The sequence below is a fragment of the Bombus vosnesenskii genome, unplaced genomic scaffold (assembly GCF_011952255.1).
Source record: "Bombus vosnesenskii isolate JDL3184/JDL3185 unplaced genomic scaffold, Bvos_JDL3184-5_v1.1 scf7180000016274, whole genome shotgun sequence".
Lineage (NCBI taxonomy): Eukaryota > Metazoa > Arthropoda > Insecta > Hymenoptera > Apidae > Bombus > Bombus vosnesenskii.
In genome coordinates, this window is record NW_022884343.1 from 2,651,359 (window position 1) to 2,664,221 (window position 12,863).

Below are 12,863 nucleotides of genomic sequence, written 5' to 3' on the forward strand. Positions count from 1 at the left end.
CCACTACTTCCACGAGCTATCCAAGTTCGGCTGTATTTTTATTTGCTATTTTTATGCCATTGTTAGAGATCGGTATCATCGCGTAAAGGGGGTACCGTTCGACATTATAAATAATGACCGTCGAAATCGATAAACACAGGGATCGACTGGAAGGTTCGTGGTAGTAGACTCTTCGGCAACAATTGACAAACAATCGTTCGTCTTAAAAGAAGAAGAAAAAAACTAGGATCAATATTTCGTTTGAAAGAAAATAGGTTTACTGCCATCATAAATTTCGACGGCGCCCTCGAGATACACCCTCGATCCCATCTCCGATTCTAAGTCGAAATTGTTCCCAGAAAATAGTCGAGAAACCATCGACTATTAGTTCTTCCAAGCAATTGTTGGCTAAGAAAAGCTTCAGCCGTTTGGTCCCTACAGGATGTTTCAAAATTTCGTTGAACTTATTTATATGAATTTCAGAGAATAGTTGTAAAGAAATATAGAAATATAGAATATTTTAAACTGCCATTTCGCGAGATACAATTTTTCAGGTTTGAAAAGAAAATTAAAAAGGCAGCAAGTCCTTTGACAGATAACTGTCAGAGTCCTACTAATATCTGGCTATATTAATTAAATATAATATAAGGTCTTTCTATAAGAAGAAATTTCATTTAACTTAATTACTCACTTGAAACTTGACTACTTGACAAGAAAAAATTTGTCAAGTGTGAAAACAAGTCACTAAGACGTAGGAAAGTTTTTAGTAGAAAACTGGTTACCTCTCTCTAACATCGACTTACTTATTTTGCTTAATTGTTCATCCTACGACTATAATGTATTTATTACTAGGGCAATTTTAAAAATGGCGAAATTCGGGACGACAAAATTTATCAGGTTCGAGAAAGACGAAGGTCCATCGATAGACGATCATCTAACGTACCAACATTTGCCTATTTATACGAACAAAGTGGATCTGATCTAACGAAACTCTGGAAATTTGCATGGGAGAAGAATATTTTTTAGGGGGAAAAGAATATTCCGTTAACATCAGGTGCACTGCTCTATACGTGTGCATTAACCAAGTGAAACTTTCTACAACTCGGTATGAAAGGAATATCCTTGAAAAAAAAGACCGTAGCAAAAATGCAAGGAAGAAAAGCCATAAATGACAAAAACTTGAGATTAGAAAGGCCTGTAGAGGAAATACAGGTGCGATGTTTGTCATTCGTCAACGAATTTCACGCTTTATTAAGTTCGTCAAGCATCGCATCAAAGCGTAGTCCAGCCACTGACGCAAACAGAGCTCAAAATTTCGTGCTCGTCAAGCTATACAGAGTAGCTAAAGCTAGCGCCGAGGAGTTTTCCGGTTGGCAGAACTGGAAGGCCTAGCATTAACTCGCATTCGTTCCTTTACAATGCTAATCCTAATTTGCAAGTGAAACGGTCGCAAATCGGCTATTTCTGTGGTTTTACCCTCGTCTCATACCCTCGTTCCAAGAAATTTCGTTAATTCTTCATAGGAAAAATCCCCCCTCCCCATCAGAGAGATGCTTTAGTATCCTTTTCAAGAATTCTATCCGAGAAAAGTGGGACAGGGATTGAAACTTCGTAAAGAAACCCCTTTTCAGCCTTTTCTGAGACGTGCCAAGGAATTTCAGCTATAGTTGTCGGTCGATTATTTGTCTCTCACCGCGAAAAATGCCGCGTCTTCCGTTATTTCTTATTTTACACGTATTTTTAGAAAATGTTTAGTCGAATTGGTTAGCAAGTCTCTGGTAAAATTTGCGATTCACGCGTGTCCCAATGGAAACTTCAAATTTATCGATCAATTGTACCGAACCGTGTAGAAAATATCAGTCCTAACCTCAAAATGATCATCTTTGATCTAGCAACAAGAGAAAGGGGCGTTCCTTTCCTGCAATTCTAAAATCCTTTATGATTCGCCTTCTAAATTCTACGATCTGCGATTCAGAAATAAATAGTTGCAAAAGCGAGTACGTTGGCAGCTACTCTGCCTCCGTTAATCGAATAACGTGTCAGTGTCCTAACCTCCAAATCTCCAATAACCTCCAATTTAGAAATAAACAGTTCGTACGATAAAAACGCTGCCAATTGCTTCGTATCTTTTAGTGACGCGTCATCCTAACCTCAAAATAGAATTCCAGAGAGCGGCTGTTTACGTCAATTGGGATCGAACGTGAATCGCGGAATAATTTTATTATGGACTCGCGAGTGATTTGCAGGGTTCCGTTCGATCGATTTTACGAGGGAAACCGAGAAACGGTGAGCATCGAATGCCAAAATGGCTAAAATTTGGAACAGATTCAGGGTGAACGATGAAAAGGTCAGTACGACATCCTCCGTCCGACGTCTAGTAATATCGTTCCGGCTTATTCGCTTGCTTTTAATTTATCGGTATATTTACAGGAGTTGCTTCTGCACGCGTCGTTCCATGCCTGCCATTGTTTGCGCACGTTCCCAGATTTATTAATACTATACATCTCGTCGAATGATCCGGTTGGGAAAGTTAAATAAAAATTGGTTTCTCTGGTCGAAAACTGGAAATTGAGCCGGATATCTACACCATTTGCGCATCCTTTATTGGCTGAAATATTTTTTGCCGTCTCGTATACACAATCAAATCGCGAATTACTGTTTGTACAGTTTCAAACTTCATCGATATCGGCCAATTTTACATATTCATGTTCCAACTTCAATCTTCGAATTTAATGACGAATTAAACGGAATCTAAATGGACAGGCTGAATGTTCGAGCATTTATGGAAAATTTAAACGTACAAAATGTATAGGACACGCAAAGACGTACGAAATATGCGTAAACAGATACAGCCAGTTGCAAAAGTTTACGCGTGTCCGTTAATTTTGAAATATCGTTGCGAAGAGTTTATCTCTGGTTAGATTTTTTGCTTAGACGCATGTTTTAAATTTGTTCTATTAAATATGAATATAGATATATTAAAGAGAAGCGCAAAATACAATTCACGCTCTCGTCGTATTTCCATGAAATCGTAAAAAAGTTAGATCTAACATCATATTAATTATCTCATGGACCTAAAATGTTTTTCTGGTATCGACGGAATTAAAAGTTTCGTAATTTCGTGTTAAGACTTCCGCGAGTTAGATCTTGTATAATTCAACAATTTTTCAAATACAAAAATTGTTAAACGTTTAACGCTTAACATGTAAGCGATAATTCCGAGACAAAGTGCATTTTTAGTTTCTCCAGATAAGAAGAGTTAACTTTTGCAACGAACTGTACTTCGTACGATAAAATAAATATCCACTTGGCTTCTATTTATTTAATTACATTCATAAAGCTACCAATCTGCTTGAGCACAATCCTGTTTCGAAAGAATAAATATTCATCGAATACAGTAGATTTATGTTTTTATTAGTCACAGTCGACAAGTGTGGAAATTTATTAGGTTATCGAAAAATCGAGAATATAGGTTACGACAAGAACCCACGTTCGACGTACTCTCACCTAATTCCAACAGTGAATAATAAAAAGCCTTTTAATTAGAAACATGTTGCTTTCAAAGTTTATTGCTTTCCTTTTTCCTGTTACCTGTCGAACCATTTTCTGACTTAATTAAAAGCGTTTCCAAGCTCGTAACTCCAACGTAACAGTGCAACAGTGTACCGTATATAAATTGCCCAAATGTGTCTTGTGATTTTCCTAGGGACTTTTTATCCGTTCAACAAACCAGTCGAAAAAAGAATGGTCCTACGCAAGGAACGAGTTCAGTGTTGAAAGATCAGAGATCAGAGACGAGAATTGAAAAGCTTTTTCGCGGATTAGAATGGTAATTTCGAAGCCATAAATCACGACACACGCGAAACACTGCGAGGATCAAACGAAACCTTTTCGATGTTGCGTGTTCGGTCGCGATTAAGCAGATAATCCTATCAAATTTCATCTGGATATTAATCTCAGAAACAGGATTCGTTCTTAATTACGTAACCGACCAGGCGCCGTGATTTATCTGGCCAATGAAATTAATGGAATCACGTGTTTACCGATGGAATTGTAGCGAGATGTGGTGGTTGAAATACGACCGTATTATCTCGAGGAAAAAGTGTATATATTCATTGATGGCGAGATATCGTGAAATCGTAAAAATTAATCAGACGCTAGGATTTACGTATTTCCAGAACCTGAAACGCTAATTTGGAAGATACATAGTATGATAAGAGAGTCGAGGTCGTGTTCAGCACACTATGCTATTGATTGCCAATTGTTTCTTCCTTTACAGTATAACCGTAATAGTTTTAACAAATATAGTATAGCACTTTTTCTTCTTCCAATTGTCTGCCAAACGAATTGCAATAATTTCCACACTTTCTGAACAGGCATCTCTGATAGATAGCGAACCTGGGATAAGCAAGAGCTAATATCTAGCAAGTCACCCAGCTACTCTGACAAACGACGGTTAATTTCATTTCATTCTTCAGCGAATCCTCACGAGGTTGCAAGTCGAAAAAATAAGTATATCTCGACTATGTAAATTACACCACAACTTGGAATGGCTGTACGTATAAGAAAAGATCTCGGGCCATCAGCGTATCGCTGAGAATCGGTTGAGATCGCCGCAAAAGTTTCCATTTACACGAAACTGTCGCCAAACTTGGGATTATCCTCGACCAATAAATTTCAGAGTACAAACGCGATAGCCTCAAGCATCCTGCAAATCCCTACACGTGTCTACAATCGTTTTTCGCTACAGTGAAGCTCCGCGGACTTCCACTATCTGCCTGTGGCAACGAAAAACCTGGAAATTTCGGCAAGGACCAAGGGGAAAGAGGCCGAGACCCATTGTAGATGGAGAAAGCCGATGCTGCGGGCATAAAAACAGGGCAAAGAAAGGGAAAGCGAAACACAGAAAGGCCATTCGACAGGATGTATCGTTGGTAAGATACAACTGAGGATGGAAATGGGGTCTGACGATTCGATAACCGCTTTTCCTCTCAGCGAAATGCTGTTTATTACGCAACTAACTGCCTGCCAAGACTGTGGCTTTCTTCTACCCATTCGTGTTTCCATAAATGGAGAGCAAAATGCTCACTGTGGATGCTACTCCTCGTTCAGAAGGTCTCGATGATTGCCTCTTACGAGCTGCTGAAGCCAGGCAATGAGGATTTTCGAGATACCCGTCGCTTATCCTCCAACTTTTCCACAAACAAATTGAAGACGATGAGCCTAACTCTTGTATATCAATGACTGGATCATACGGGACCTAACATTTCAGGATGATGATGATGATTGGAAGATGTATTATTGCGTATCTTTGATATTTTCAGGGGATAAGTCGAGGATGATGATATGAGGATGGTTATTGCACGATACAGCTGGGTCGAAGAGGACCCAATATTTGACAATTTATTAACAATATTGAATTTGTTGGTTGCCAAATATATCGGATTTTTTGAAGATGAAAAACGAGGATGATTTCGATTCTTGCGAAGTGATGTCCAAGTGAGCGTAGAAACGCAGAAACTGCCATGGAAAAGAAGCATAATTGACCATGATCATTCTCAATACAAGGCGCCCACACACGCACGCGTTATTTTCTGTACAAAGATCACTCGATCGTAGAATTTCAACATTGCGTATAATCGGAACAAAGTCTCGTCATAGATCTCGCGTCTTTTTCAAAAACAGCCTGTCCGATAAATATTTGCGTTACTGACATTAACAACGAGTAACATTTATTATTAACCCAGCCTCGTGTTTAGGGTTTCGATCGATGAAAGATTAAAGAGACGTCTGAATTTTACACGACAGCTGTAACTGGCAACGTTAAACACACTGTGCGAGCTTCGGAACGAGTGTGCCCATAAATAGCACCTGTTCTATTAGCGGAGAATCTACAGGCAGACAAACGCGTCCCGAGCATAGAGCTCGATGTGCACTGTCCTTTATGCACCTCGGTCGCTTTACAACAACAATACGCGCACAATTTCTACAATTTGTATAAATATTGTCAAGGTACAGCAATTAATGGCAAACCGAGATCAGAAATGGTGCTCGCTGTCTTCTTCTGCAGTCCACTCGTGCGTATCACGTGAAACACAAATTGTCTATTTCAAATCTTATTGATGGCACGTTAAAATGAACTGTGCATTTCATTTCTTCGTTTCATTCGCTTCAACATTTCATTTTATTCATATTAGTATTTAAGATTAGTTAGCACTACTATATTAGGTTGCCACCTAATGACAAAACCCGCAATCACTTAGTTGCCAACACAATACATGAACTGTGCATTTCATTTCTTCATTTCATTCATTTCAACATTTCATTTCATTCATATTAGTACCTAAATTAATTAGCGCTTCACTGCCACCTAATGACAAAACCCTCAATCACTTAGTTACCAACCCAATAGATGAACTATGCATTTCATTTCTTCATTTCATTCATTTCAACATTTCATTTTATTCATTTCAACATTTCATTTCATTCATATTAGTACCTAAATTAATTAGCACTGCTATTGGGTTGGCAACTAAGTGATTGCGGGTTTTGGCATTGCCACCTAATGACAAAACCCGCAATCACTTAGTTGCCAACACAATACATGAACTGTGCATTTCATTTCTTCATTTCATTCATTTCAACATTTCATTTCATTCATATTAGTACCTAAATTAATTAGAGCTTCATTGCCACCTAATGACAAAACCCTCAATCACTTAGTTACCAACCCAATAGATGAACTATGCATTTCATTTCTTCATTTCATTCATTTCAACATTTCATTTTATTCATTTCAACATTTCATTTCATTCATATTAGTACCTAAATTAATTAGCACTGCTATTGGGTTGGCAACTAAGTGATTGCGGGTTTTGGCATTGCCACCTAATGACAAAGCCCGCAATCACTTAGTTGCCAACCATTTTACAAGTAAATTTTATCGAGTCGCTAGGATGGAAGAGATCCCGAGTCGTTGCATTTGTAACGTTGAAACAACAATGTTTGTGTCAACGGGAAGCAAATGACTACACACTTTTGAACGGTAGTGTACAGAGGGAATAGACAAATAACCGGGGTAGACACCGATCGAATCGTCAAGAACAAAGACCACTGTGGCTGGGTCCTGTCTAGAGCTGCAAAAGCGGAAAAAGTTTCAACTTCCAGTGGAATTAGATTTCACAACTTGAAAGCAGTCTGAGACTGTGTCGGCCGATGGGAATCGCGGCAACTCGACTTTGATCGAGCGTATAACGCCCAAGAAGAAAAAGGAAACACAGTGAATATTGCAGGGTTACAGCAAGACCTGGTGACTCGGTTCTTCTCGGGTTTCCAAGTTGTAGAAACTTGGTCAATCGACACAGGTCGAAGTGGTTAAATACCTGTTTTACGATCTCAGGCGACGTGCAAAATGAGTTTCGAAAATTGAAACGACACATTTTCAAAGATTATGTCAGCTAGAAAAATATTGAAAATCTCATGGAAATCGATTGACGCAGAGACAAGCAACATGGAAAAAATGGACAAAAACGTGGACTTGTTACGGTTGTGGGTCGAAAGTCGTAGAAAATCGTGGTTTTTATCGTTTTCAACAGTTTGTAGCTCGTAGCAACGTTAACCGATTTCGATGAAGTTTTCACTGCAAACCCGGATGGGAAAATTGGAAAAAGCGACCTTTACTCTTTTCTTCGCGACTGACAAGTATTGAATTTGTTTCGAAATTTTGTTTGCGCCTCATCTAGTCAACGATCCTTGCAGCCTCTCGAAAAATATTGTCATTGTTCCATGAAATTTTTTGAAAACGTTATTTCAAAAGGCTTTTCAATGCTTTCGTCAGCCACTCTGTATATCATCAAAGGTAGAATACACGTTGTAGATTTTTAGTAGGCGAAACAAATCTCTGTTTAATCGTTTCGATGGAAATATTGGGTTATTGGCAACTAAGTGATTGCGGGTTTTGTCAGTACCATCTAACGACAAAATCCGCAATCACTTAGTTGCCAACCCAACATAACCTTTATTTTTCAACGTGTTTCGCTTCGCCAAATTAATTTGCCAGATAAACGGCTGGTTTGTAGCAACGATTTTTAATAATTGTTTTCCAGCAATGCGAGAATGGAATAAGCATACTGAGAAATTGTCGAGCCTAAATACCATTAATAGTTTGGATTAATTGAGAGATGATTGAGGTGATCGCTACGCTCGGCTGGCTGCATTCTTCGCGAGTTTGCATTCCAGTTTCTCATAACTTCTCCGTCAATTTCGAGGGACAGCTAACGTTCGAGGTAAACTACTTTTGACCCACGATGTGGCTTTTCTCTTTTTTGAGGCCTCAGGGCACTTAGATCGTACGATGGTGAAACTTAATTTCTTCAAGAACAACGTTTTTCCATACCATAGAAATTTCCAAATCTCCTGCAACACAGGGCTTCGAACGAAAAACTTTACATTCTGCATTTTCAATTTCTTCTTCAATCTACGGTAACTTTCTGTCGATTGTTCAACGGTGTTCGAGTGGAACCAAAGATTAGCCAAATTCACGCGCACTTGACAAGTTTCCCAAGTCGACGAGGCAAGTTTTCCCAGAAACGAGGTTCTAACCGAACAAATGTCATTTCTTCTGCTGTTCAACTAGGTTGGCAACTAAGTGATTGCGGATTTTGTCATTACCACCTAATGGCAAAACCCGCAATCACTTAGTTGCCAACCCAATACCATTCTTTTTCACTTGTGTCTTATTTATCTATCAAAAAAACACGTTTCAAAATTAAGACTATCATCCACCTATTATATTTATTATTCTACCTTCTGACGTGTTCGTCATCGCTAAGCAGGAGCCTAAATTAATCAAAGGGAAAATGTGCTACAGTAGATTTGCGGTACTGAAAACACTTGTCGGTCTTCCTGACCGCTCCACTTCGAAATATTAATTTATCCCGGCTGCCAGCAACTCCGGAGAAGCCTTCTACGTACCGATTGTCACGTAGATCAGCTTTGACCGCGATCTAACCCGCTGGCGGAATTCATCGATTCATCAGAATAGGCGGTTTTTTTTAGCGGCTACGCCGCTATTTAATTGGATACGGTCCAAACAGGTGGAATTAAAATGGCTAGCCAAAGGGATCTCTCTATTTTCCAGATAATAGGAAAAGTAAAGGACGGAGAGTCGCGTTTTCATTGATTCATCTCTAGCCCCGGAGTACTAATACTTTTTTTTTTTTTTTTTTTTTGGTTGAAACGCCCTGTCCACCATTTCGAAATATCGCAAAAAATTGAAGCTGTATATTATCTTTGTTTTCCTTCGGTCGATTTAAAAAATATTTCATTGTTATTTATGTAACAGTGTGTACAGGGTGTCTTGGTAAGCGTGATATACTCGACACAGAGGTGATTCTGCGTGAAAAAAGCCGGTAGAAAACGTGGAATAAAATCTGTTCGTACGACGTTACGTTTCTGAGACGATGGAGTTTCAAAAATTTGACAAATGTACCTCGAATTTGCTAATTTCGAATTAATCGACAGCGGATAAAAATCAACGGAGAATCGTTCTACCTGTGAAAACAAGTAAAAAGCGTGGAATACAATTTTTTCAGAAGACACTTCGTTTCGGAGAAAATGAAATTTACAAATTGTTCGGTAAACACCTCCAAATCTATCTTTTTCTCTTTTTAAAGATAGAAAAGTTGTATTCTACGTTTCTCACTTATTTTTACGCGTAAAATAATCCCCTGCATCGACAGATAACATACTCATTCGTAGCCGGTCGATATTTCGAACGTACCCGAGAAATTTCCAAGTTCAACCTCGTCAAACACCGTCAAACCTCGTGCGAACGAACTTTATCATACGCCCCGCACATTTTCTTTCACGTACGATCATTCCCCTGACGATAGAACCACGATTACTATACCGTCGATAATATCGATCGTGTCTAGTCTGAAGAAGTTTGAACTGGTTTGACAACGTTTCTGACAAAATTGTACCATCGATATTGGTTTGGCAACCAAGTAATTGCGGATTTTGTCAATACCACCTAATGACAATATCCGCAATCACTTAGTTGTCAACCCGATATTATTCACCGATCCCTTACAAACCCATGTTCATCGAAGAATCGAGGTTTTTTCACGTCGCAGAGAACCGGCTAGAATTTGATAAAAAAGAAGCAGTGGAACGAGGTTCGGTATCTGTTGCGGGTAATGGCAAGTGGTTTTTTCACTCGAGGTTAATCTAAAGAGACGAGGCTGCGCCCGTGTTTGATCTAGTTGTATGGCTCGTTTGAAGAAACCTTGGCGTTTACGATCAAGGCAACCAATATGAGATTATCCCCATGCCATGTTCGTAGGAAACTGGTGTTTGCGTATGTTTGTGTACCGTGTGCTTTTTACACGCAGATCTTCCAACAAGATTTTCCCTTCCCTACGATATATTTTGAATTTCAAGAGAAATCTGTTTATCGACGTGCAAAGCAGATATTTTCCATCGGATCAGTTTGAAGCAATCGTTCGAAGCAAACGTTATGTTTGTGTGCTATTAACTGGCTAAATGTGGTTGCTTTGATCGCGAGAGAAATGATATGGAAGCTGAAGATGTTTTCGGCTATTAGCAGAGAAGTTTCGATGGGGCTGGCGTTGTTCGAACGAGTTGAGAGAAGTTTGAGAAGCAAGTTGCGTATTGTATGGAAGAAAATGCAGATGTCGTTGGCAGGCCGTGGATATTTATGTATATCGAACGTGTGGGAAATATACATTTATGCAAGCAAAGTATGGAAACACGCGCGATAAATATTATCAGGGATATTTGATATGCAGCGAGTCGTGAAACATTGAAATAAAAGGAGTTTCTTTCGTGCGAAATTAATCTTGAAAATAAATTTACTATGTGGGTCGCAGCTGTTTCTTCCTGGCAAATGATTAGTTCATCCGATGGATTAAAGCTAACAATTATAACATTGTCAATTGTTGAGAAACACGCGAGAAAAAATTATTCCGCTGATACGACTATAATACGTTCGATATAAAATTATCAAAGTGCTCGAACGTTTACGAAGAAACGAAGCATAAATTTGTGAGAAATAAATCTCGTGTCACAAGTCTGATGGTCGATGATTGCGATGATAAAAGACACGTATGTGTATGAAAATTAAATACTTCTGGGAAATGGCGATCAGAAAGCAACACACAGAGCATGTTGATTTTCGAAAAGCGGAAAGAGGATTTTCATGTTGCGTGAAATTGAACGACAACGATACTTGCAGCGATAGAAGAGACGAGAAGATTTCTCGATCCTCAAGTAAATTTCCCTAAATATACGTTTGGCTGGACGCGGATCTGATCGGCAGAGACCCGTAAAAGAATAATTGATAGCGACCAGGTAATCGTTGGAGGATGTCCAATTGCCTGATTGTATTTGTCAATGTCAGGCGGCTAGCTGGCCAGAAATTGTAGCAGCCCACGATAGCCAGAACAACAAGCAGAGGAAGCTGGCCTGCGTTTAGCAAACGCGCAAACAAATATCGAATTCGTCGAAAGTCAAATGAATCGCGAGATGCTTTCGTTTGACCAAAATCGAATTTTCTCTGTGGCTGAATGGTCGAATGAAAACTTTTCTTCTAAGCACTCTGTTTGCCACGGTCCACTGACGGAGAAAATATTCCGCTCAATCGCAAAGTTTCGTAGAATATTTTATTAATACAGCGAATCGAATCCAAACGAATCGAATAAAAATGAAACCAGGAGCAAGTGAAAAATAAATGGAATAAAAAGGAAAATATATTCATTGTGGTGGGTGAGCATTATTTTTGGTGAGAACAGAATCGTTCTATGATATTTATCGTAGTAATCTAATGTAATCGTTACGATTGCTTTAAGACTTCTAACCACCGGATGATCTCTTAAGACACTGTTAATCTCTGAAGATCCTCGGATAAGAAACTGACGTTGGCTAAGAACTGGTTTCAGCTGTACCATATTCGTCTGCGATGTTGTCAGTGACCATCTTCTGGTTTATTTGCAAAATGGGATAAATAAGAAACCGACGACTGGGTCAAAAATGACCATTTTCTCAGTTTAATAACGCAAAGGTAAAAGAGAAACTTCCAGTCGATTATAAACAGTGTTATACATAAAGAGATAAAATCGTGGAAATAAATATGATATTCAAGCTACTTGTAGCACACTTTTACATTGCAAGGTGATAAATTACCTAGGTCGCTCATTAGCGTGTTAGAACACGCCCAATGGGACGAATATTTTAAGTACAACTAATTTTAACTTCGTCTAAACATTCTACTAAATCACGATTAAAAAGTTCTTACCCGTCGCCAAATGAAGAAACGTTGCCAATCTTGCTCCAACTCTTCCCACTAAGCTCGAGAACACCAGCGAAACTAAATGAAAATTAAAGAAAAAAAGATAACAAAATTAGTCCAGCAGCACGCAGAAGGATAAACCCAGTCCGATTATCGAGGAACGGTCGAGATGAAATTAGTTTTTCTGTTATTACACGCACTCACACGAGGTAAACGAACGAGCACGCGCGTTTACGTAGCGGAAATTTCAACATAGCGCACGTCCTCGCGCCACGAAGGCCCGCGCACCACTGACTCACTGCTCTCGTGTCGACGCCACGCGTAACATAGCACGCGGCCAACGAGTGGGGGTAAACGCACACTGGTGGGGATACGGATATTTCCACTAGTGTGTATTCTCGAACGCGAGTGGTGGAACTGTTTGAGCGCGTATTCTTTACGAATATCCGTTTCAGTATGAGAAAAAGAAACTAGACGACTGATTGTAGCGCGCGCGAGTGGATAATAGTAACGCGCATGCGCGACGAGCAAGTGGCGGATTCGTACGTGTCGCGAGGATTTAGGCATCCTGTTT

At 39.3% G+C, this 12,863-nt stretch overlaps 1 protein-coding gene across 5 annotated transcripts in view; it reads right to left on the reverse strand.

The window, feature by feature from the left end:
• Positions 1-12,601, reverse strand: part of LOC117242558 — a 77,690-nt gene extending 65,089 nt beyond the window's left edge. For 4 of the 5 annotated variants that reach the window (XM_033509347.1, XM_033509348.1, XM_033509346.1 and 1 more), the window contains exon 1: positions 12,296-12,601. The gene's annotated coding sequence lies outside the window, so the exon portion shown is untranslated. The remainder of the gene's footprint in view (positions 1-12,295) is intronic. The other variant, XM_033509349.1, reaches the window with a different exon arrangement.
• Positions 12,602-12,863: the final 262 nt, after the last annotated feature.